General features: G+C 46.6%; 9 pseudogenes; all 9 read right to left on the minus strand.

Annotated features, from left to right (window-relative positions):
• Window positions 1-775: 775 nt before the first annotated feature.
• LOC143999233 (5S ribosomal RNA) lies at window positions 776-894 on the minus strand (annotated as a pseudogene).
• Window positions 895-994: 100 nt separating this feature from the next.
• On the minus strand, window positions 995-1,113 carry LOC143999343 (5S ribosomal RNA; annotated as a pseudogene).
• Window positions 1,114-3,681: 2,568 nt separating this feature from the next.
• LOC143998995 (5S ribosomal RNA) lies at window positions 3,682-3,800 on the minus strand (annotated as a pseudogene).
• A 321-nt stretch (window positions 3,801-4,121) lies between these two features.
• LOC143998866 (5S ribosomal RNA) lies at window positions 4,122-4,240 on the minus strand (annotated as a pseudogene).
• A 99-nt stretch (window positions 4,241-4,339) lies between these two features.
• On the minus strand, window positions 4,340-4,458 carry LOC143999524 (5S ribosomal RNA; annotated as a pseudogene).
• A 733-nt stretch (window positions 4,459-5,191) lies between these two features.
• LOC143999465 (5S ribosomal RNA) lies at window positions 5,192-5,310 on the minus strand (annotated as a pseudogene).
• Window positions 5,311-5,409: 99 nt separating this feature from the next.
• LOC144000024 (5S ribosomal RNA) lies at window positions 5,410-5,528 on the minus strand (annotated as a pseudogene).
• Window positions 5,529-5,688: 160 nt separating this feature from the next.
• On the minus strand, window positions 5,689-5,807 carry LOC143999047 (5S ribosomal RNA; annotated as a pseudogene).
• A 1,108-nt stretch (window positions 5,808-6,915) lies between these two features.
• Window positions 6,916-7,034, minus strand: LOC144000121 (5S ribosomal RNA; annotated as a pseudogene).
• Window positions 7,035-25,569: the final 18,535 nt, after the last annotated feature.

The raw sequence follows: 25,569 nt of genomic DNA on the forward strand, positions 1-25,569 counted from the left end.
CAGCTTGGTGGACTTCTGGACAGAGATCCGATGCATAACACAAAAATTCACAGACTTCTCCATCCCGGAAGAGGCTGCATTTTTTCTCTTGCACCATTGACAGATTCCCATTAAGAAGTACAAAAAAATAAATTTTACGGCATGTGATAAATGCGGCGAAATCCTGCATCCCTCTCTATTGGAAAAAATGTTCCCCCCCTTTCATTACTCACTGGCTTAGGAAAATAGAGGACATTAAAAAAAATGGAGGACTTGATCCTCACATCACAAGGTAAACAAGAATTTTTTAAACAAACCTGGGACATCTGGAATACCTTTATATTCTCGCTGGAAGGATGTCGCCTGCTATCACCTTAATGCTCTGAGCTTTCCTTGACTGGCCCCTTGGACAGTGGCTGCCATTGTGTCTCGTCCCCTCTTCTCCTTTCCTGATCTTTCACCCCTTCTCTTTTCTGCCTTCCTCCCCTATCTCTCACCCCCTCCACCCACTCTCTCTTTTGGAAAAAGTGGAAAATTGGGAATGACGGCCCCACCCCCCCCTCTGGATGGATTATGCCAGAGGGACCTGGGGTTTGTGTGACCCTGGATCTTGGTACAGTACTTTATCCGTGCCTTGAATCATTATGATTGATGGAAGGCAGACTCACAGTTGCGAATATACCTGTATCAAGTATTGTTCAGCTGCTTTTTGCTCTGTATTTCTCTGTTGCATTATGTACTCGGGGGACCGTCTTCCCCTGTTTGGAGAAAAAATTATATTTGAAAAAAAAAAAGAAGCCTACGACACCTGGTATTCCCAGGCGGTCTCCCATCCAGGCATTAACCAGGCCCGACCCTGCTTAGCCTCCAAGATCAGATGAGATGGAACAGATTCAGGGGGATGTGGCCGTAGCCAATAACTTCAGGCACTCTCAACTCTCTTGACAAACGCCAAGATGGTCACCTTGGGAAAGAAACAAAAAAAAAACAAGTCAACACCAACAACATAAAAAGAAGTCTACAGCACCTAGTATTCCCAGGTGGTCTCTCATCCAGGTATTAACAAGGCCCGACCCTGTTTAGTCTCTGAGATCAGACGAGATCTGGTGCTTTCAGGGTTATGTGGCCATAGGCAAGCTCTTCAGGCACTCTCAACCCTCTTTTTTTTTTTTTTTTTTTTTTTTTTTTTTTTGCAAATCTGTTTATTGGAATTTCAGACAGTGAACAAGTAACCAAAAGCAAAACAAGACAGACAAAAACAAAAACAAAAACACATACATTGGTCACGATTAGTGTTACAGGCGTGACATGTAAAGAGTTGCAATATAAGACAGTGCATTACATAAAAAAACATGTCGGAGAATTCAAGGCATCTCACCGGCCACAAAGAGCCGACTCCATGTGCAGTAGGATGACTCAGGACTAAACCATGCTACTCAGATATACAACATTTCCACTGGTGCATATTCCTATTCATTAACAAACGAAAATGCGTTAAGTAGGCTATGGGTCTGAGGCCGTGGAGGCATCCGCCAGCCAGCTGGACCAGACCTTGTCATATTTTTGCGGGCAACCCCTATTAACATAGCAGTCCTTGTAGAGAGGCAGGCTGTCGTTCACCAATTTTTTCCACAGGGAGAGAGGGGGAGGAGTGGGCTTACGCCAGCTGAGCGCAATGGCCTTGCGGGCATAGAAGAGAAGTAGCCCAGCTAGGGTGCGCCGCGCCACAGTGGGAATTAGCTGATCTAGCAGGCCCAGTATGCAAGTTTCTATAGAGAGTGGGAGCGATATGGAGGTGACCTGTGTAATGACCCCTAGTATCTCCTTCCAATAGTCAACAATGGCTGGGCAGGTCCAAAAAATATGAATGAAGTCCCCCGGTATTGTCCCACAACGCCAACATCCCGGCGGGGAGGCGGGGTTCATTTTGTGCAGTCTGTAGGGGGTGAAATATGCTCGGTGGGCCATCTTAAACTGTATCAGCCGATCTCTCAGGGAGACCAGGGATCTGAAGGGGAAGTCCCACATGTCATCCCAATCATCGTTATCAAAGGTGGGAATGTCTCGCATCCACTTATCTCTAAGTTTCCCCAAAGTAGGGAGGGAGGTCATTATCAAATGGGAGTAAAGTGTTGAGGTGGGCTTAGTGTCACAGCTGGACTTGAGGAGGCCCTCCAATGCGGATTGGACAACCTGGGGGGGAGAGCTGGAGAACTGGCACCTGAAGGCATGGGAGAGTTGTAGATACCTAAAAAAATAACTCTGTGGGACGTTGAATTCAGAAATCAACTTGGGGAGTGGAGCCAGCGATTGGTCAGAAATCACCTGGTCTACTGTTCTAATATTGAATTTAGTCCAAGCATGGGGTTCAGGCAGTTTGTAAAACTGCTCCAGGGTGGGGTTACGCCACAAGGGGGCAGCTGGAGAAAGTGCATTGGTAGGGTATTTTTCAATTTTAAGTCCTACCCCCCATGCACGTAACGTGGTGCGCATGGAGGGGGTCAGTGGGTACGGGGCCTTCGGGCCACGATAGAGTAAAAATTTCAACGCCTCCAGCGACCCCAACACCGCCGCTTCAACCAAGGTGGCAGGGTTTGTCTTATCAGGAGTGAGCCACCAAGCTGCTGTAACCAGCTGGGTGGCTAGAAAATATTTGTACAGGTCAGGGCACGCCAGTCCTCCCTGGGAGGACGGACGCGTAATTGTTGACCATCCATACCTGGGGGACTGGTTTCCCCAGATGAAGGAGGCAAACAGACTATGCAGACGGGAGAAAAAGGATTTGGGAATCCAATGTGGAGATTGGCGAAGTAGGTAGATAAATTTCGGTAGGATTTTCATTTTTATCAGGTTTATCCGCCCTAGCAATGATAGGGGTAGTGACTCCCATGCCTTCAGACGCAGCCGTGTCTCATGAACCACTGGGGATAGATTTAGGGGTACGAAGTCCGAAGCCTGCCTCGAGACCACAACCCCAAGGTACCTGAAGGTCTCCACCCACTGTAGGGGTAAATCAGGGGGGGCAGTGTCGCGAGCCGCTGGGTCTATGGGGAACAGAAGCGACTTCGACCAGTTAACCCTAAGGCCCGTGATCGTGGAGAATGAGTCAAGAATTTGTAATGCCCCTCTGAGTGAGGAGTCCGCATCATTAAGGAAGAGAAGGAGGTCGTCCGCATACAGGGCGACCCTCTCCTCCAGCCAGCCAACACGCAGGCCCCTGACATGCAGGGAGGTACGTAAGGCCTCCGCCAGGGGCTCCATTGCAATGGCGAATAGGGCCGGAGAAAGAGGGCAGCCCTGTCTCGTGCCCCTGGACAAAGGGAAGGACCGCGAAAGACTCCCCCCCAACTTAATGGCCGACGTGGGGTGTCTATAGAGCGTCTGAAGCCACTTAATAAATACCAAGGGGAACCCCATTCTGCGGAGGACCTCCCACAGAAAAGGCCACTCTACAGTGTCGAAGGCCTTCTCTATGTCTAGGGAGGCCACCACCCTGGAACCCTCAGTAAGGTGCTGAGCATGGATGTTAGTAAACAGGCGTCGTAAGTTGATGTCAGTGGCTCTATTAGCCATAAAACCAGTCTGGTCCGTCTCTATCACAGACGGCAGTAGGGGACTCTCAACCCTCTTGACAAACACCAAGATGGTCACCTTGGTAAACAAACAAAACAAAAACAAGTCAACGCCAACAACATAAAAAGAAGCCTACAGCACCTAGTATTCCCAGGTTGTCTCCAATCCAGGTACTAGCAAGGCCCAACCCTGTTTAGCCTCTGAGATCAGAGGAGATCGGGCGCTTTCAGGGTTATGTGCCCATATGCAATCTCTTTGGGCACTCTCAACCCTCTTGACAAATGCCAAGATAGTCACCTTGAGATACAAGCGAAAAAAGACAGGTCAATGTCAACAACATAAAAAGAAGAATACGGCACCTGGTATTCCAACACCATCTCCCATCCAGGTACTAACTAGGCCCTACCCTTCTTAGCCTCAGAGATAAGAAGAGCTAGGGCTTTTTCAGGGTGATGCTGCTGTAAGCGATCTCTTTGGGCACTCTCAACCCTCTTGACAAATGCCAAGATGGTCACCTTGGGAAACAAGCGGAAAAAAACAAACGAATCAACGCCAACAACATAAAAAGAAGCCTACAATAACTGGTATTCCCAGGTGGTCTCCCATCCAGGTACTAACCAGGCCTGACTATTCTTAGCCTCCAAGATCAGACAAGATTGGGTGCTTTCAGAGTGATGTGGCCATAGGCAATCTCTTCAGGCACTCTCAACCCTCTTGACAAACACCAAGATGGTGACCTTGGGAAACAAGCTAAAAAAAACAGGTCAACGCCAACAACATAAAAAGAAGCCTACGACACCTGGTATTCCCAGGCGGTCTCCCATCCGCGTACTAACAAGGCCTGACTCTTCTTAGCCTCCAACATCAAATGAGATCGGGTGCTTTCAGGGTGATGTGCCCGTAGGCAATCCCTTCAGGCACTTTCAACCCTCTTGACAAACGCCAAGATGGTCACCTTGGGAATCAAGCAACAACTTAAAAAAAAAGCCTATGGCATTGAGAAATCCCAGGCGGTCTCCCATCCAGGTACTAACCAGGTCCCAACCCTGCTTAGCCTCTGAGATCAAATGAGATTGGGCTCCTTCAGGGTGATGCAGCCATAGTAGATTTTTTTCAGGCACGCTCAACCCTCTTGACAAACGCCAAGATGGTCACCTTGGGAAGCAAACAAAAAATCAAGTCAACGCCAACAACATAAAAAGAAGCCTACAGCACCTAGTATTCCCAGGCGGTCTCCCATCCAGGTATTAACAAGGCACGACCCTTTCTAGCCTCTGAGATCAGAGGAGATTGGGTGCTTTCAGGGTGATGTGCCCATAGGCAATCTCTTTGGGCACTCTCATCCCTCTTGAAAAATGCCAAGATAGTCACCCTGGGAAACAAGCGAAAAAAAACAGGTCAACGCCAACAACATGAAAAGAAGAATACGGCACCTGGTATTCCAAGGCCGTCTCCCATTCAAGTACTAACTAGGCCCAACCCTTCTTAGCCTCCGAGATCAGAAGAGATAGGGTGCTTTCAGGGTGATGCTGCTGTAAGCGATCTCTTTAAGCACTCTCTACCCTCTTGACAAATGCCAAGATGATCACTTTGGGAAACAAGCGAAAAAAAACAGGTCAACACCAACAACATAAAAAGAAGCCTGCGGCATCTGGAAAACCCAGGCGGTCTCCCATCCAGGTACAAACCAGGCCCAACCCTGCTTAGCCTCTGAGACCAGATGAGATTGGGTGCTTTAAGGGCGTTGTGGCCGTAGGCAATTTCTTTGTGCACTCTCAACCCTCTTGACAAATGGCAAGATGGTCACCTTGGGAAAAAAGGGAAAAAACACAGGTCAACGCCGACAACATAATGAGAAGCCTACGGCACCTGGTATTCCCAGGCTGTCTCCCGTCCAGGTACTAACCAGGCCCATCGCTGCTTAGCCTCCAAGATCAGATGAGATTGGGCTCTCTCAGGGTGATTTGGCCGTAGGCACTCTCTTTGGGCACTCTGAAGCCTCTTGACAAAGGCCAAGATGCTCACCTTGGGAAAAAAGCTAAAAAAAACAGGTCAAAGCCAACAACATAAAAAGAAGTCTACGGCATCCGGTATTCCCAGGCGATCTCCCAATCAAGACACTAACCAGGCCAGATCCTTCTATGGCACCTGGTCTTCCCAGGCAGTCTCCCATCCAGGTACTAACCAGGCCTGACACTGCTTAGCCTCTGAAATCAGACGAGATCGGGTGCTTTCAGGGTGATGTGGCCGTAAGCATTCTCTTCAAGACACGCCCAACCCTCTTGACAAACGCCAAGATGGTCGCCTTCAGAAACAAGCGAAAAAAACAGGTCAAAGCCAACAACATAAAAAGAAGCCTATGGCTAACCAGGCCTGACACTGTTTAGCCTCCGAGATCAGACGAGATTGGACGCTTTCAGGGTGATGGGGCCGTAGGTGATCTCTTCGGGCACTCTCAACCCTCTTGACAAATGCCAAGATGGTCACCTTGGGAAACAAGTGAAAAAAAAAAAACAGGTCAAGGTCAATAACATAAAAAGAAGCCTACGGCACCTGTTATTCCCAGACGTTCTCCTATCCTGGTATTAACCAGGCCCAACAATGGCTTAGCCTCCGAGATCAGACAAGATCGGGTGTTTTCAGGGTGATGGGGCCGTAGGTGATCTCTTTAGGCACTCTCGACCCTCTTTTTAAAAGCCAAGATGGTCACCTTGGGAAACAAGCGAAAATAAACAGGTCAACACCAACAACATAAAAAGAAGCCTACGGCACCTGGTATTCACAGATGGTCTCCCATACAGGTATTAACCAGGCCGTACACTGCTAGGCCTCTGAGATCAGATGAGATTGTGCGCTTTCAGGGTGATGTGGCCATAGGTGTTCTATTCAGACACTCTCAACCCTCTTGACAAATGCCAAGATGGTCATCTTGGGAAAAAAGTGAAAAAAAAACAGGTCAACGCCAACAACATAGACCCTGGCGGTCTCCCATCTGACCCTGACCCTGACCCTGCTTAGCCTCTGAGATCGGGCGCTTTCAGGGTGATGTGGCCTTAGTCGAACGCTTCGGGACATACTCAAAACTCTTGACAGATGCTAAAATGGTCACCTTGGGAAACAAGCGAAAAAAAAACAGGTCAAAGCCAACAATATAAAAAGATTCCTACGGCACCTGTAATTAGGTACTATCCAGACCGGACCCTGCTTAGCCTCCGAGATCAGATGAGATCGGGCGCTTTCAGGGTGATGTGGCCGTAGGAGATTTCTTCGGGCTCTCTCAGCCCTCTTGACAAATGCCAAGATGGTCACCTTGGGAAACAAGCGGAAAAAAAAATAAATGTCAACGCCAACAGCATAAAAAGAAGCCTATGGCACCTGGTATTCCCAGTCGGTCTCCCATCCAGTTACTAATCAGGCCCGACAATGCTTAACCTCCGAGATCAGACAAGATCGGGCACTTTCAGGGTGATTTGGCCGTAGGCACTTTCTTTGGGCACTCTCACCCTCTTGACAAACGCCAAGATGGTCATCTTGGGAAACAAGTGAAAAAAAACAGGTCAACGCCAACAACATAAAAAATAGAATTTTTATATACAGCTTACCTGTAAAATCCTTTTCTTGAGAGTACATCACGGGACACAGGAGCTTCATTACATAGTGGGTTATATAGGCACCTCTGGTGATTGGACACTGGTTAACCCCCAATTAAGGAGAATTCCTCCCCTATATAACCCCTCCCATATGGGAGGCACCTCAGTTTTGTAGCAAAGCAATAGGAAACCACGTAAAACCCAAGAGGGGTGGGAGCCCTGTGTCCCGTGATGTACTCTCAAGAAAAGGATTTTACAGGTAAGCTGTGTATAAAAATCCTATTTTCTTGATCATACATCAGGGGACACAGGAGCTTCATTACATAGTGGGATGTCCCAAAGCAATGCTCAGATTGAGGGGAGGGAGACACAGATCATAATATATAGACCGCCAAGGACCGGAGGACCTAAACTGCAGCCTGCAGTACACTGCGCCCAAAGGCGATATCCTCTTGCCCTCTGACATCCACCTGATAGAATCTGGTGAATATGTGGACTGATGACCAAGTTGCAGCCTTACAGATCTGAGCCAGGGAGGCCTGGTGATGCACTGCCCAAGAAGCACTTACAGCCCTAGTTGAGTGCGCTTTCACTTGAAAAGGAGGGATCTTCCCTTTAACACTATAGGCCTGAGAAATAATCTGTCTAATCCACCATGAGAGAGTGGATTTTGATGCCACCTGACCCTTCCTAGGGCCTTCCGGCAAAATAAATAAGCAATCAGTTTTCCTTATCTGTGCAGTTGCCTGAAGATAGATACTGATTGCCCTTACCACATCCAAAGTGTGCAAAGATTCTTCTTCTGCAGACTGTGGGTCCAGAAAAAAGGATGGTAGGCTTACATCTTGATTCAAATGGAATCCTGAAACCACCTTAGGCAGAAAGGACCTGTTGGGACGCATTACCACCAGGTCCTTATGAATAATTAGATACGGTTCTTTACTGGAGAGAGCTGCTAGTTCTGACACTCTTCTAGCCGTGGATATGGCTACCAAGAAAACCAATTTTTTAGTCAAAAGAACTAACGAAGCCTGATGCAAAGGTTCAAAAGGTTGCCCCTGCAAAGCTGAGAGAACCAAATTCAGATCCCATGGGCATACCGGAGGTTTGACTGGCGGCCTTATCCGCATAGCCCCCTGGATGAAAGCCCGCACCAGGGAATGTGATGCAAGTGGTTTCTGAAAAAACACTGACAAGGCCGAAATATGCACCTTGATAGTGCTTATGGCCAAATTCATTTCTAGGCCTGACTGGAGGAAGGCCAAGATCCTGCTAATGACATACTTTCTAGGATGACATTCCCTGAGTTCACAACAGGAAACATATGCCCTCCAGATTTTGTAGTAAATAAGCCTGGAGGCCGGCTTTCTGGCATTGACCAGAGTAGAAAGGACTGGCCCCGAAAGCCCACGGTCTCTCAGAATGTGGGTCTCAGCAGCCAAACCGTCAAATTCAGACTGTGTAAAGCAGCATGGTAAATTGGACCCTGTGAGAGCAGATCTGGCCGGAGAGGGAGGATCCACGGCCTGCCTACTGCCAACTTCATGATCTCTGCGTACCACGGTCGCCTGGGCCAAGCCGGGGCTACCAAAAGAAGCGACTTTGTTTCCCTCTAGACTCTTCCCAGGAACCGCGACAGAAGCGGGCACGGGGGGAAGACATAAATCAAATTGTACTGATCCCAGGGAACTGTCAGAGCATCCGACCCCTGAGCGAGTGTATCTCTTGTCCTTGACACGAATTTGTCCAGTTTTCTGTTGAACCTGGACGCAAACAGATCTACGTCTGGAGTACCCCACCTGCGACATATGTTCCAAAACACGTCGGGGTGCAGAGCCCATCCTCCTAGGCACAACTGCTGGCGGCGCAGAAAATCTGTCTGCCAATTTTCCACTCCTGGAATGAAGACTGCAGAAAGGCATGGAACATGCCTTTCTGCCCAGACAAGTATACGATTCACCTCTTTTTGCGCAACCAGACTTCTGGTACCGCCCTGGTGATTGATATAGGCCACTGCTGTGGCATTGTCGGCCTGAACCCGAACAGGTCTGAAAGACCAGTTTATGAGAGCCATATAAACTGCCCGGATCTCCAAGACATTTATGGGCAATAGCTTCTCGATCGCAGACCATTTCCACTGCGAGCACGTCTCCTCCAACACTGCTCCCCAGCCTGTCAGGCTGCCATTTGTCATAATAATCTTCCATGGAAGAGGAAGAAAAGTTTTGCCTTTCAGCAAATTCTCGGTTTGTAACGAGACTCTTAGACTCGTTAGACGAGACTCTTGCGTGTCCCTGGGGATAGACGCATAGGAAGATCCAAGGACTGGGGCTTCCTGTTCCAAGCCGCAAGGATGAATCTTTGCAGAGGCCTTGAGTGGAACTGGGCGAATGGAACGGCCTCGAAGGAGGCGACCATTTTCCCAAAGAGTCTCATGCACAACCGAATGGGGGAAGATCTTCTGCCCAGAATTAGACGCACCAGATCACCAATGGCCAAGGCTTTTGGCCTTGGTAGAAACACCTTGCCCTGAGCAGTGTCGATAACCATACCCAGGTATTCCAACCTGGTAGCAGGCTGTAGGGACGACTTTTCTAGGTTTATAATCCAACCTAGGCGTTCCAGCTGTTCTAGCGTTCTGGTAACACTGTGGTTCAGGAGCGCTACTGTTTTCTCTATGAGAAGCAAATCGTCTAGATAAGCCATGACGGCTATACCCTGAGCTCTTAGGTTTGCCAAGAGAGGGTCCAGAATCTTTGTGAAGACTCGAGGGGCCGTAGCTAGCCCGAACGGCAAGGCCACAAATTGAAAATGGCGCCGCTCTACCGCAAACCTTAGATTCTTTTGGTGTGCGGGAAAAATTGGCACATGGAGATATGCATCCTTGATGTCTATTGATGCCATAAACTCTCCCCCTTGCAGGGAGGAGACCACAGTGCGAATTGACTGTATTCAGAAGGACCGGATGCGTAAAAACCGGTTCAGATCCTTCAGATCTAGGATAGGTCTGACACTTCCATTTGGCTTTGGAACGGTGAAGAGATTCGAGTAAAACCCTGAACCCTGTTCTTTTGGGTCCACTTCTACTATCACCCCCTGGGATAGTAAGTGATCTAAGGCCAGAAATAGCGGTTTTTGCTTTACTGGGTCCCTGGGGATCCTTGACCTTAGAAAGCGAGAAGGTGGAATCTCCTGAAACTCCAGCTTGTAGCCCAGAGATACCGAAGAGACCACCCACTCATCCCGGATCTCTTCCCACCAGGCTTCTGCAAACTGCAAGAGCCTTCCCCCCACTTGGCCGAGCGGGGGCGCTCCTTCACAAGGAAGCTTTCGGGCTCTGCTTGGCAGGCTTTCTCCCTCAGGATTTCTTCTGCCACAGGAATACTGCCTGTGGTCAATTGTGGCTCTCCTCTCAGAGGATGTCACATCTGTTCTTATTATATAGAACTTATTAGGCAAACGGGTGGAGATGAACGTCTGGAGTGTCTTCTAGCTCATACACATCAAGTCCGGCCTCCGTGGGCTAGGGCCCCGCTCCAAGGTGCCTCTGAGCAGAAAGGAGAGGACGGGCCGGAGCCCAGTCCCCCACCTCCCGTCATACAAAAAGCCGGGGAGGCATGGGACCACCCCCAGGGGCCGCCCAGGAGAGGGGGGCACAATCACCTCCAGCAACCTCTCCCGAGCGTCCCCCGGGGGTAGGACAGGCCCACAGCAACCCCCCCGCCCAGGAGGGACGTCCCAGCATGGACCCCTCCGGACAGAGGGATTCCCCTCGTCAGCCAAACAAAGTGGCCGCAGGGCCAGCCAGCCCACAGGAAGCCTAACGCACCACCACAGCTCAATACCACGTAGGTCAATAAAAGGCAACATCTTATAGTGTGGAATACAGAGAAAGAAGGTAAAAAAGAACAGTAGGAAGGGTGAGAGAGAGGCAAGAAGGGGTAGAGAGGGGATTGGGGGATAGGGTAAGGGAGGAGGGTGGAGCCTACTTGACATCCCTGCGAAGTGCAGCGGTCCAGCACCAGGCGAGTCTCAGCAGCAAAGTCGTCTCTCCGTCCATGGGGCAAGAAGGTGAAAAACAGCCACTAGGTGGGAACATCATTGTGTGTGCGGGATCTCAAAGAGGGTTCCGCTAGCTCCAGTAGAGCCAAGTCCAGACTGGAGGTAGCGTATATAGTTTCGGACATGTAGACTGTCCATGATTGCCATATGCTGTCACACTTAGCCCGTGTACCCCTACAGGTTGCCACCCAATATTCCGCTTCTCTGATGTCATTCACTTTTTTGACCCAGTCCTCCACTGTGGGAGTCCTAGTTTGTTTCCAGTAAATCGGTATAAGACGTCTGGCCGCGTTCAACAGATGCGGCAGAGGGCTTTTTTTGTATCTACCAATCGGGATCGGAGGAATGTGCAAAAGATAGTTGGCCGGAGAAAGTGGCACATCAAGATGCAAAACTGCCTCTATGCGGGATCGGATGTCCTCCCAGAATGGCTTGATTCGTGGGCAATCCCACCAAATATGAAGGAGGGTGCCCAATTGGCCACATTCCCTCCAGCACCGGTCCGATACCGAAGGGTAGATACGTGCTAAGTCTGCCGGCACTCTGTACCAGCGAGACAGTACTTTAAAATTAGTTTCTTGGGTTTTGGACTCCATGGAGCTAGCGTACGTGAGTTTGTAGAGGTGGGACAGTTGGGCCGCGGTTGTAGCTCCCTCTCCCAGACCCGTATGTATGTCGGTCTAGCGACCTCGGTAACACAGCCCAGCAAGTGATATAATTCGGAGATCAGGTGGGGAGTGGGTTCATCTGCTACAAAAAAACGCTCAAATGGTGTAAGGTGCGCTTCGTCCCTGATTAAGTGGCCATGGGCTTCAAAAAAGTGGTGCAATTGCCTGTATCGCCAAAAATTCATAGCTGTCTGCGCATGCCCGGTCTGCAGGGATTCATAGCTGACCATTTGGCCACCGCTGAGAAACTGTCCACAACTGGCATTCCCGTCAGCTGCCCAGGGGACAAAAAAGGCCCTCCGCTCCCCTGGCGGGAACCATAAGAACCCTCCCAGCAGGGCAAGCGGAGAAACAGGGGGGGATAGGCCCAGCGTCTTGTTCAGTTTGTCCCAAATCAAAAGAGACTGTACAGTGAGCGGGGAGACATCCACCGATAACCCCCTATATTCCGGGGACAACCAGGGCGCATAAGCCAAATCTCTCCCAGCTTGCCATTTTTACAGAGAGACCCACACTTTTGACTTAGTATGAAATTTCCAATTAAGTATCCTCTGTAGAACAATAGCCCTGTGGTACCTCTGGATATCCGGAACCCCCAGACCCCCCGTCAGCTTCGAGCGTTTCAGCAAGGCCATGGCTATTCGAGGTTTCTTTGTGTTCCACACAAATGTCGACAGAATGCTATTCAATTGGGTAAAAAACAGTTTAGGGAGGGAGATAGGTATCATTTGTAAAAAGAATAATACTCGGGGCAGGATATTCATTTTAATAATATTAATGCGGCCGAACCACGTAAAAGCGGTTTTGGTCCACTGCAACAAATCCGCCTTGATCGCATGTAATAAGGGGGGGAAATTAGCGGCATATAAGGCATCAAAGCAGTTGGTCAACTGGATGCCCAGGTATTTAATAGAAGACGTGGCCCAGGTAAAGGGGAATGCTAATTGCAGGTGGTCCGCTTGAGGCGGGGCGAGGTGAATAGGCAAAATCTCCGATTTGGAAAGGTTTATCTTGAAATTGGATAACTCACCAAAAGTCCTCAGCTCCTTCAACAGAACCGGCAACGAGATCAGGGGTTCAGAGAGATAAAGGAGCACATCGTCCGCATACGCCGACAGTTTGTGCTCCGTCATCCCAACCTTCAGGCCTCTAATGTCTGCGTTCACCCTCACCCTGCAGAGCAGTGGTTCCAGTACCAAGGCAAAAAGGAGAGGAGACAGTGGACACCCCTGTCTCGTGCCGTTTCGAATCGGGAACCGGGAGGAAAGCACCCCATTCACCTTCACCTGTGCACACGGAGTGGAGTACAAGGCCATAATCGAGGACATCATATGCGTCCCCAACCCCTGAGCCTCCAGTACCGCCCATAAGTACCCCCAGTCGACGCGGTCAAACGCCTTTTCGGCGTCCATCGAAAGGACGATACAAGGTTTAGGATCAGGACTGTTACGTGCCCAATGAATGAGTTGGATTGCCCTGATGGAGTTATCTCTCGCCTCCCTGCCACGAATAAACCCTCCTTGGTCTGAGTGAATAATTTGGGGCATAAGACTCCAAAGTCTGTTTGCCAGGACTTTTGCTAGAATCTTAATATCGACGTTAAGAAGGGAAATCGGTCGATAGCTCTGGGGGACGGTAGGATCTTTGCCCTCTTTTGGCAGCACCGTAATGTGTGCCAACAGTGCTTCGGTTGGGATAGGCTTCCCCTCCGCGATGGAATTAAAGTAGGTGCACATATGTGGCGTTAAGAGGGGCAGGAAGATCTTATAGTAGGAACCCGAAAAACCATCCGATCCCAGGCTCTTGCCCTTGGGCATGGATTTCACCGTTAGCGCAATTTCCTCCGGCGAAATCGGCCGCTCCAAGTCGACGCATTGTTCCGCCGTAAGTGTAGGGACTCTCGCCGACGCTAAAAATTCTTGAATGGCAGCAGACTTGGGAGGCTGAGCGTGTGCGGGCGAGGCTGGGGAAAGGTTATAAAGTTGGGCGTAAAATTCCTGGAACCCCGAGGCAATCTTGTTGGATTGGACCCAAAACGGCACCCGAGGGGGAACGGAGCTTCTGTACATAAGCTTGAGCATGTTTCTTGCGAAGGGCCCTGGCCAGCATACGGCCGCATTTGTTTCCATGTTCATAGTACCTGTGTGAAAGATGCCTGGCCTGCCTACACGTGTGGCGATCTAATAAACGTAAAAACAGGTCACGCAATTCAAAAAGCTTCTGCTTAGCCTCTGGGCTCCCCCCCTGCTTATGGGAGAGTTCTGCCGCCTGTAAGGCGGCCAGAACCCTGTTGAAATCCTCTTGATGTGCTTTCTTGATTTGGGAACCCAATGATATCAGTTCCCCTCTAATCACGGCTTTGTGCCCCTCCCAAAGCACACCCGCACTTATCTCATCCGAGGCGTTTTCCCTAAAATAGTGGGAGATGGTCTCCGACACCTTGGCAACCGCAGCAGAGTCATCCAAGAGATTTTCGTTCAGTCTCCACGTCCAGGCCCTGTGGGGACCAGATGGTAATTGAATGGTCACGCCAACCGGTGCATGGTCCGAAAGGGTGATGCTGCCAATGGATGCCGTCTACAGAAGCTCAAGCGTGGGACGGTCAACATAGACATGGTCTATGCACGTGTATACGTCATGGACGGACGAGTAATAGCTAAAGTCTCGTCCCGAGGGATGCAAAATCCTCCAGATATCAAGTAAAAGGTGTGCCTGCAGTGATTTGCGAAAGTGTTTGAAAAAGGCATGGGAGTGTGAGGGTCGGGTGCTCGAAGTGTCGAGCAGATGGTCCGGGCAGACATTAAAGTCCCCGCCTAAAATTAAATACCCGGCTTTAAAGTCTGTCAATAGGTCAAGGGTAGCGTCCAGGAAGGTGCCCTTTAGGAAAACAAATCGGCCCTGAGGGTCAATTTTGCTATCCACTGGCTGAAAAGGGCACGTCTTATGGAACGCTATGGCAGTCCCTCTGGACTTGGCCTTAGGAGATGTACTGTGAAACCACTGATTAAACATATGGGTGGGCAACCTGGGTAGGGAATGGCTGGTGAAATGTGTTTCCTGCAGGAAGACCACTTGGGCCTTCAACTTTTTAAGTTCCCACCACAATTTGTTCCTCTTCCCCGGAGAGCAGAGACCCCGTAAATTGTAGGAAATTACCTGGAGTGTAGACATGGGACAGTTGGAGGGTGGAGGACTGGGCAAGCGTCCCAACCCGCCTGGTGTAAGGACCGCAGCAACAGCAGGCTCCTAGGAAAAGGGGGGAGTGAAAAAAGAGGGAGAAGAAAAGGGCAGAGATAGGGAGATAAAAAACACAAAAAAATAGTACAAAAATACCAACAACATAAAAACAAAACAGCTACATCAAAATTAGACAATGCAGCAGTTTGGGGGGAGATGGGACCCACCCCACTATCCGGGGGGGCTCCTAGCTCCCTCCTAAAGTCCCAACAGGGAACTAAACCCATGGATGGATGGCCTATGTGGGGAACGTAAACCAAAACAAGGGGGAAAAGGAAGGTCGCCGCCCCGCCCACCACATCTGAGAGCAGAATAGCCTCAATTCGGGAGAAAAACCGATCCAAAAAAGCAACAAAAGTAAAAAATAAAAGAGGAGGAAAAAAGGGGTGAAGCCCAGTGTGGGCTGATTGCATTCGGGGACGTGGAGTCTGGCCGATCCCTGGCAGAGGCCCCCCCACCACGGTAGCCGCACAGCAAACTGCAGACCGCGGAGGGGGGGGGGTCACGGAGGTAGCTACGATGGCAAAAGAAAAGGGGGAAATAAAAACAGAAACCAAAACACATTAAAAAAAAAACCTCCCCCCACCCCTGGTGCCCCGCAAAGGGAAGAAAAAGGGGGCGCCGTGGCAGACCACCTTCCAACATTGGGAATGTAAACATTCTCCGCCCTGTAGGCCTAATCTGATAGTCAAACAGTAACAAGGGCTGGAGAGAAGTCACCAAAAATTCTTGCGGCCACGGCAGCCACAGTCTTCGGCCACATAGGGCACATCCAGGTCCCTGGAACACCCGGGGGGGGGGGGGGTACAGGGTCAAAACATCCCATTTACAATTCCCGTGGGGGGAGGCCCAGACACCAGCAATCATAGTAGAAAAAGTCCGCAATCAGCCGTCTATCACACAGCCCAGGCTCGGTATCAGTCTCGGGTGGTAGAAGGAACCACTGAAGAGTTGCGGGTTGAACTATGTCTGTCCCTCCGTCGATGCTTGCGTGTGACTGTAGACCATCTGTGAGGAAGGGGGGGGACAAGCAAGTCGCTCGGGGGTCCTCTACAATCCAGAAAGTCCACGGGATTCAGCCCCAGAGAGGATAGAAAATGTGGAAGATCGTCTTTTGTGCGCAGGGTCACCTGCCTGCCATCCTTAAGCACATGCAGAGAGAAGGGGAAGCCCCAGCGGTAGGACAGTCCTGCAGCCTGGAGCACAGAAAGCAGCGGGCGAAGGGCTCTCCGCCGCATGAGGGTGCGCCGCGAGAGATCCTGATAGAAAGTCAGTCGAGCACCATCAAAATCATAAAAGGGCTTACCCCGCACTTTTTTCATAATCCGGTCCTTGATAGTATATTTGTGAAGTTTACAGATTATATCCCTGGGATTGTCAGCGTCTTGAGACGGGGGGCGCAGTGCTCTGTGGGCTCGGTCTATTTCAATAGGAGCAGTGGCTGGGACTCCCAATATGTCCCTAAAGATATCAGTCAGAGTGGGGACAATATCCCTGGGTCCAGTAGCCTCCGGGAGCCCCCTGATCCTGATATTGGCCCTCCTGCTGCGGTTTTCAACATCATCCAATTGCCCCAGCAGTACCTCAAGCTGATGGTCTTGTGTTTGGCACCTAGATTGCAGCAGAGCAATAGCGGGGAGAGTCTCCTCTAGTTTTTCCTCCAGGGCCTCCACTCTGTGACCCAGATGTGTAGTATCAGCTTTAAGCTGGGCAATATCAGCGGTGAAAGCCTTCTCCACTCTGCTAGTGAACTTTTCTAGGTCCTCTCTGGTGGGGAGAGACATAATATGGCGGCGTATTGTGTCATCTCCCATGAGGTCTGAGACCTCTGAGCGGCCATCCAGGGACCCGGGGGATGCAGGGGGGGCCGAATCGCTTACCGATCCTGGGGAGGGCACCGGAGAAGCCAGGGGAGACGGTCCGGTCGACTGGGAAGGCGTCGCTGTAGCAGGCTGTGAGGATTTCCCAGCTTTCTGAAGTTTCCCGGTCAATATTGGGTCCATCGCGGCCCTGTCTGTGGGGGCCCGGGAAGAACTGATCCAGCTGTCCCTGCCGCTTCTTGTTACCCTGCGGCGGTCGGGAAGACTGCCGGGATCGTTGGGACATTGAGCCCGGTGATGTGGATCGGATTTCCCCGCTGAGGGCAGCTGATATGTGCGGCGATGGAGCGGAGCTGAGGTGAAGCACTTCCTCACTCCTCCATGGTCAGGACACGCCCCCCCAAAAGGAGGCTTTTAATAATGTTTCCAGCTTCTTATCAGTTGGATCTTTAAATACCTGAGCATTATCCAAAGGACAGGTCAGATTTCTATTCACGCAAGAAACAGCCGCATCGACAGATGGGACCCCCCATTTCTTGGTGAAACTTTCCTCCAGAGGATAAAGCATAGAAAACCTTTTAGGAGGAGCAAACAGTTTATCGGGATGTCCCCAATCCTCATACAACAATTTATCCATTAAGGGATTAATTGGAAAGGAAAAGGCAGGTTGTGGGATTTTCCTGACTCCCAGGGAAGAAACAGAGGACGTAGCGATCTCAGCAGCAGGCATTCTGAATGTGGTACGCACCAATTCAGTATAATACTGCACCTGTTTTCTGAGCGCCTGGGAGGAGGGGACTCTCTCCTCTTCCTCTGATTCATCCGACTGCTCAAGATACCTGTCCCAAGATAGGGATCTCTCCTCATTGTCAGAAGTGTCATCTGAAAGAGGAATCTCAGCAGAGGGAGGGGATCTACCCCTTTTACTGCTTTCTTTCAGGGAAGCTGAAATAAAATTCATGATTCTCCCTTCAAAACCTTCCAATGTAGCCCTAAGGGAGTCCTCAGTGATGTATACCGGGGCTGAAATATCAGGAGAGGCTGCAAATCCTGACAGGGGCACTGACTCATCCTGTGAGGCTGACTCCAGTCTTGCAGGGGGGGGGTGGTAACCTACAGGCATTTTTAGAACCCCTAGACCTAGGCGGTGACTTACCAGTGTCCTTGTTATCTCCCCCTGAGACCCTCTTACAAGGAGACATAGTCCTAAGCTACAAAGCAGAGGTACTAGTACAAAGTGCAATCACTGTTGTGCTTAAAGTCTCACAATAAATATATATGCTTAAACTGCACAACCTGATGCTGAGTAGGTTTGTCTTAGGTTTGCCTGGATCCAATCCCTTGGGATGCTTACTGCCCACAGCTCCTGTGTCTCCACTTACAGCCCCCTGACGCTCTGGGCTGTAAAACTGCGCAGTACAGCGCCGTGCATACACCTGAAGATACCCCTTATTGCTGGTGTTCTGTTTCTGTAATGCAGGAACCTAGCACTGTTACAGTGGGTGTTGTGTGCCTCCCACGCTTGTCCTTATTTTCGGCAGCTGGACGTGTTGAGCCACATCATGGCTTGGTCGGATGTGAAAGACCAAGCCCTCCTAATGCTCCTCATCCTCTCTCACCCAGGCTCAGGGTACTAGCCTGTGTTCTGTATACACTAGGCTTTCTTCTGTATACCCTATCCTCTCTTTATACTCTAGCCTGTCGTTTATGTACACTAGACTCTTTGTTTACCTCATAAATGGCAGTGTATATAGAAGGAAGGCTAGTTTATACAGAGAGGCTAAGGTATACAGAAGGTAGGCTAGAGAATAAAGAAGACAGGCTAGTGTATACAGGACACATGCTAATGTATAGAGAAAACAGGCTTGGTTAAAGAGAGAGACTGAGACTATTATATTCAGAAGAAAAGCTAGTGTATAGAGAGAGGCAGGCTGGGGTATACAGAGAGGCTAGTGAATACAGATAGGGTGATGTGTACAGAAATGCTCGTGTATACTGAGAGGCTAGAGTATACAGTTATTCTGGGGTATACAGAGACTAGTTTAAAGAGAGGCTAGTGTATACAGAATACAGACTCGTGTATGCAGATAGGCTTGAGTATACAGAGATGCTAGAGTAAACAGTGAGGCTGGGGTACACAGAAAGGCTAGTTTAAAGAGAGGCTAGTATATACAAAGATGTTAGTGTATAGAGAGAGTCGAGTGTATACAGATAGGACAGTGCATATAGAGAGACTAGTGTATACAGAAGACAGGCTTGGGTATACATCCAAGCTGACAGTGTATACAGAAGCCTGGGTAGTGTATACAGAGAATCTAGTGGATACAGAAGACAGGCTGGTGTATTCTAGCTAGTTTTTAAAGTCTAGTGCATACAGAAGACAGGCTGTGGTATACAGAGGGTTTAGTGTATTCAGAGAGTCTGGTGTATAGAGATGCAAGGGTGTACAGAGAAGCTAGTATATATAGAAGACTACAGCATACAGAAGAAAGGCTAGTGAATACAGAATAAAGGCTGGCTTCTACGGAGAGGCTAGTGTATGCAGAACACTATCTAGGGTATAAAGAGAGGCTAGATTATACAGAGAGGCTAGTGCATACAGTGAAGCTATTTTATATAGAAGCCTGGTTAGTGTATACAGAGAAGCTAGTGTGTACAGAAGAAAGGCTAAACAGGCTATAAAGAGAGACAAGTGTTTACAGAGGACAGTTTGGGGTATAGAAAGATGCTAGTTTATACAGAGAGGGCATACAGAAGACAGAAGACGGGCTAGTGTATTCAGAACATAGGCTAGGTATTCAGAGAGTCTAGTGTATACAGTCGGCGAGTGTATAAATAAGACTGGCTAGTTTACACAGTGTTTACAGAGATGCAAGGGTGTACAGAGAAGCTGGTATATAAAGAAGACTACAGCATACAGAAGAAAGGCTAGTGAATACAGAATACAGACTCGTGCATGCAGATAGGCTTGAGTATACAGAGATGCTAGAGTAAACAGTGAGGCTGGGGTACACAGAGAGGCTAGTTTAAAGAGAGGCTAGTATATACAAAGATGTTAGTGTATATAGAGAGATTAGTGTATAGAGAGAGTCGAGTGTATACAGAAAGGACAGTGCATATACAGAAGACAGGCTTGGGTATACATCAAAGCTGACAGTGTATACAGAAGACTGGGTAGTGTATACAGAGTGTCTAGTGGGTACAGAAGACAGGCTGGTGTATTCTAGCTATTTTTTACAGTCTAGTGTATACAGAAGACAGGATGTGGTATACAGAGGGTTTAGTGTATTCAGAGAGTCTGGTGTATACAGTCGGCGAGTGTATACATAAGACTGGCTAGTTTACACAGTGTTTATAGAGATGCAAGGGTGTACAGAGAAGCTAGTATATATAGAAGACTACAGCATACAGAAGAAAGGCTAGTGAATACAGAATAAAGGCTAGATTATACAGAGAGGCTAGTGCATACAGTGAAGCTATTTTATATAGAAGCCTGTTTAGTGTATACAGAGAAGCTAGTGTGTACAGATGAAAGGCTAGACAGGCTATAAAGAGAGACAAGTGTTTACAGAGGACAGTTTGGGGTATAGAGAGATGCTAGTTTATACAGAGAGACTAATGTATACAGAAGACAGGCTAGGGCATACAGAAGACGGGCTAGTGTATTCAGAAAATAGGCTAGTGTATACCGAAGACAGGCTTTTGTATGCAGAAGACCGGCTAGTGTATACAGAGAAACTAGTGTATAACAGAGTGTATATAGAAGACAGGCCAGGGTGTAAAGAAGACAGAGTAATGTATACAGAAACAGAAAACATGCTCGTGTGTATAGAGAGGCTAGTGAATTTAGAGGGTAGGCTAAGTGATAACAATAGACAATCTTGGATATACAGACACATTTCATCATTTCATCTAGTTCGCATCTCTAATGGAGTTTGTCTCATTGCCATGTTATGCCTTTTCATTCTTATGCTAAATATAGATTACACGATTTTAATCACCCACATCAAGCATGCAATAAAACTATCATACATCAAAATAAACCATGTACTGCCAAAACAATAACGGCCAATAACTTAAAAAATTACTTATCAGTCAATGACTTAACAAAATAAACTTTGCACTCTTTTGCTCTATTTTGCATATTTGTAATTCTCCACATCAACTGTCACTTTGATATCACCACTGATGACACACCATCCTGACTTATTTTGCTTTATTTATTATTAGAAATAGAGAGTACTATCTCAAAACCAGTTAAATCTATTCACTTCGATGAGGTCTACCGCTAATTGTACGGTAATGCAAAATGTTCACAAAACCATCCATTTGCTACCAGACATGCTGCACATATTATGAGTAATGTAACTATCGCTCGCTAACGATGTAAAAAGTTTTATTGCTTTTCTGACATTAACCGAGTATCTCTGACATTAACTGAGTATCTCTCTGCACTAGGATCATTGCACAGTTAAAACACAGTGACAAAACATTTCTTTTTACCGCAGCAAAATGTGAGAAAAGCAGTGTAAGCCGTCTTTCTGCCATATGCTTCAGAAAATTAATGTACCGCTTTTAAATCCATATCAATTCCACATCCTAATGTAAACTGTCTAAAATTTTAACATTTACTGATAGCAATTACTGATATTACATTATGATTATACCAGTGGAAATGGACCGCGTAATGGAATTGTCAAATTAATCATAATCTCAGAGTTAACTTAGCTGATAAATTTACGATTTACTCAACGATTTACTCAACGATTTAAACTTAGATATTTTCAGGCTAAGTCAATTTAATCTTAAATAATTTATACTATATTCTACTGTACTCCTAAATAATGTACTGTTTTTCTGTATTTTAGCCGTGCTCATATTTCGTGTTATGTTGCTATTCCGACAATCGGCCTTAATGAGGATATTACTTTGCAACAATCTCTTGATCCCTTTTGTGTATTCACTTTATCTGTATTTATATTTACTGCCTCAATATACTTATTATTATTATATTATAGAGATTACTATCTCTAAATCATTGTAAACGTAACCATAGATATAATGTCTACAGCTAATTTTACGTTAAAGCAAAATTCACACAAAACCATCTTTTTAAAACCTTTTAAAGCCGGCACATTAAGAATAATGCAACCATCTCTCTACCTCTATGCAATAGGATTCTCTTTCTGACTCTATTTTGTATATTACTTCAACTGTCACACTGATAACCATTTGTAACACATAACACTGGCAACACATTTTTTAAAAGCAGCAAAATGCGAGAAAGTGGTTGCAGTATCAAAGGATAGCAATAAAGTTTGATTACATTAATAACACATAATGCAACTATTTTACATTCACATCAAGCATACATCCTATTGTAAACTGTCTATCACTATTAATTTTCAGGGTTACTGATACATTATGCGGATAACCAGTGGAAACGGAGAAAAGTCAGTGTAAGCCGCCTTCGTGCGTAACAAAATTAATGGCACGATTTACACGTTGGAATTTACAAGCTACGTTAATTTACTCTTAAATAATGTATACCCTTTAGCTGCTTAGCTCACACTTTGCTGTATGTAGCCGCGTTAACTGTATTAATGGTTTCATGTAAGTAACCAATGGGGATTGACATTTCATGTCTATCTCACATCTCTAATACAATTTGTCTCTTTAAAATTTCATACTTTTCCGGTTATTATACTTTCTCATCCTTAAAGACAAGTTGCTGATATTTTATGATTACAGCAATCATCTCATCTAATTGCTAGTCCGATATTCTAACTTGGTATTACTTTGCAAGGCTCTATTGAACAATGTAAAGGTAAGCTTTTGTGTATTTCCACTTAAACTCGACCTGTTTATACTGTCTCAATATTATCCTTTCTAATTTTGCTAAATTAGATTATAGGGTTTGCTATGTCTAAATCCACCTTTATTACGTATACTGCTACTTTTAGGATAATACAAAACCATCTTTTGCTTCTTTACACGCTTCACATATTAAGAGTAATGCAATGCTACCGATGTGAACAGTTCAATTGCTCTCAATTTCTCAGTCATTTTGAAGCTACTGCAAAAAACGCTTCCGATCTCTTTTCAACTGCAATACTTAAGCTCTGCAATATAAAGGAATATTTAGCTGCTTAGCTCAAACTTTGCTGTACGTAGCCGTGTTAACTTTATTAATGGTTACCAATGGGGATTGACATTTCATCTCTAATTCACATTCACATTTCTAATGCAGTTTGTCTTTTTGCCATGTCATCCTCTGCCAGTTATTTTCCTTTCTTATCCTTATACTGTATTTGGGGTATATTTACTACATTATTAAAGACACGTAATGAACCCGATTGATAAAAACCTACACACGTCGTTGCTGTCATTTCGTGTATTTCCACTTAAACTCGACTTGTATATACTGTCTCAATATTAATCTGTGTTATTTTGCTATATTTATTATTAGAATAACCAGATTACGATCTCTATATCCTGGTAAACCAACTCACACAAAACCATCTTATTTCTACCTTACACGCAGCAATAAATATTAAGATATTAAGATTTAACCGGTATCTCTCTGCAATAGTAAACGGAATGGGTAGATCACTCATCTAATATCAGTCTTCTCAGTGCTACCGGAACAACTTTTACATTTAGAGTAATGCAACGATTTCTCAGTTTTATGAAGCTACTGCAACTAACGCTTTGGATTTCTTTCCTGTTAAATTACGCTCTGCAATATTAAGCCATGTAAATTGTCCTATTGGTCTACTAACAATGCTATGTATAATAATACAAATCTTTCAAAAGCAATATCGTCTCACTACAATACTTACACTCTGCATAATAAATATGATTAATGCGACTAATGCTAATAATAAAGTCGTCTAAAACTCGGCTATAGGTAGAGAATAAAACTATCTTACATCAAAATAAACCATGTACTGCCAAACCAATAACGGCCAATTACTTAACGTCTATCAGTCAATGACTTAACAAAATAAACTTAGCCCTCTTTTGCTCTATTTTTTATATATGTAGTTCTCTACATTAACTGTCACATTGATATCACCACTGACAACACACTACTGACCTTTTAACAGCACCAAATATGAAAAAAGCACTGTAACTCTTTACATGATTTAGATGTAGTTGCATTAGCAAAAAATAAAGTCATGTCTTCTGTACACGCTAGCCTTTCTGTATACATTAATCTTTCTGTGTACACCAGTCCCTCTATATAGACTAGCCTCTCTGTCTTCTGTATACACGTGCCCGTAACCTATATACACTAGCCTGCCTTCTTTTTACAATAGTCTCGGTGTCCCAGCCTCTCTGCATACACTAGCCTCACTGAATTCCCAAGACTCTCTTCTGTATACACAAGCCTATCTGTAAACAATAGCTTGTCATCTGTACACACTAGCCTCTCTGTATACACTAGCCATTCTTCTGTATATACCAGGCTCAGGGGAATAACATTAGCCTATCTGTATTACCTTGTTTGACTTTTCTGATTTCTGTTTCTTTTCTAGGGTCTACCTCGCCGTATACCCAAGCCAATCTTATTACCCCAGCCTCATTCCAATTATAATAGCCTCACTGTATACCCCAGGCAGTCTTGTGTTGGGTTTTTTCAGTCTGCTCAGCCATCTTCTTGTAGGGTTCTTCGGGTCAGCCCTTGCTCCCTTTTCCCCACGTATCCTCTCATTCACAAGAAGTTCATTCTCATGTCTGGGTTACCTTGGGCATCAGGCTCATCCTATCCTTCACGGGACATTAATTTGGGTTTGCGTAGCTTGCAGACTCTTAGGGGGTTCCTTCTCATCTTCAGGTCAAGAGTCGGTGGATTCTACTCTCACAGCGGTAACTTACAGTTGGCGTTTGGGCATATGTCATTTTATGGATGGGATCTTTACCTTTCCTTTTCTACCTATACTTGTGTCTTTTTGCCCTCTTTTCAAGCATACTGACCATCCAGGCCATGGCACACCTCAGGCCTTGGTTCTTAACCACTACAATACAGGGCACTTTCGCCCCCTTCCTTCCCAGCCCAATTTTCAGCTTTCATCGCTCTAGCGCTTTCAGTGACAATTGTGCGGTCATGCTACACTGTACCCAAATTGAAGTTTTTATCATTTTGTTCGCACAAATAGAGATTTATTTTGGTGGTATTTATTCACGACTCCGTTTTTTATTTTTTGCGATATAAGCGCAAAAAAGCGGAAATTTGGAAAAAAAACAATATTTTCGTTTTTCTATTTTAAAAGAAATCCAATAAAATCAAATTTTGTCATAAATTTAAGCCAAAATGTATTCTGCTACATGTTTTTGGTAAAAAAAAATCCGTTAAGTGTATAATAATTGGTTTGTGTGATCACGGACATATGTACGCAAATGATCATGTACATATGTGTGCAGGTGATCACGTACATATGTGTGCACATAATCATTGGGACAAGTGATTTTAGTGGGACATATGTGGGGGACATGTTTTTATTATTAGGGACATGTGTTTTTATTTTTTGGGGACATGTATGTTTTGGGGACATGTGTGTTATGGGGACATATGTGGGGACTGTGTTTACACTGTGTGGTGTGTTGTGTGTTTACACTAGACTGAAGATCAGTGAG

Source organism: Lithobates pipiens, unplaced genomic scaffold (genome assembly GCF_037356315.1).
Source record: "Lithobates pipiens isolate NorthernLeopardFrog02 unplaced genomic scaffold, aLitPip1_a1.2 Scaffold_19, whole genome shotgun sequence".
Taxonomy (NCBI): domain Eukaryota; kingdom Metazoa; phylum Chordata; class Amphibia; order Anura; family Ranidae; genus Lithobates; species Lithobates pipiens.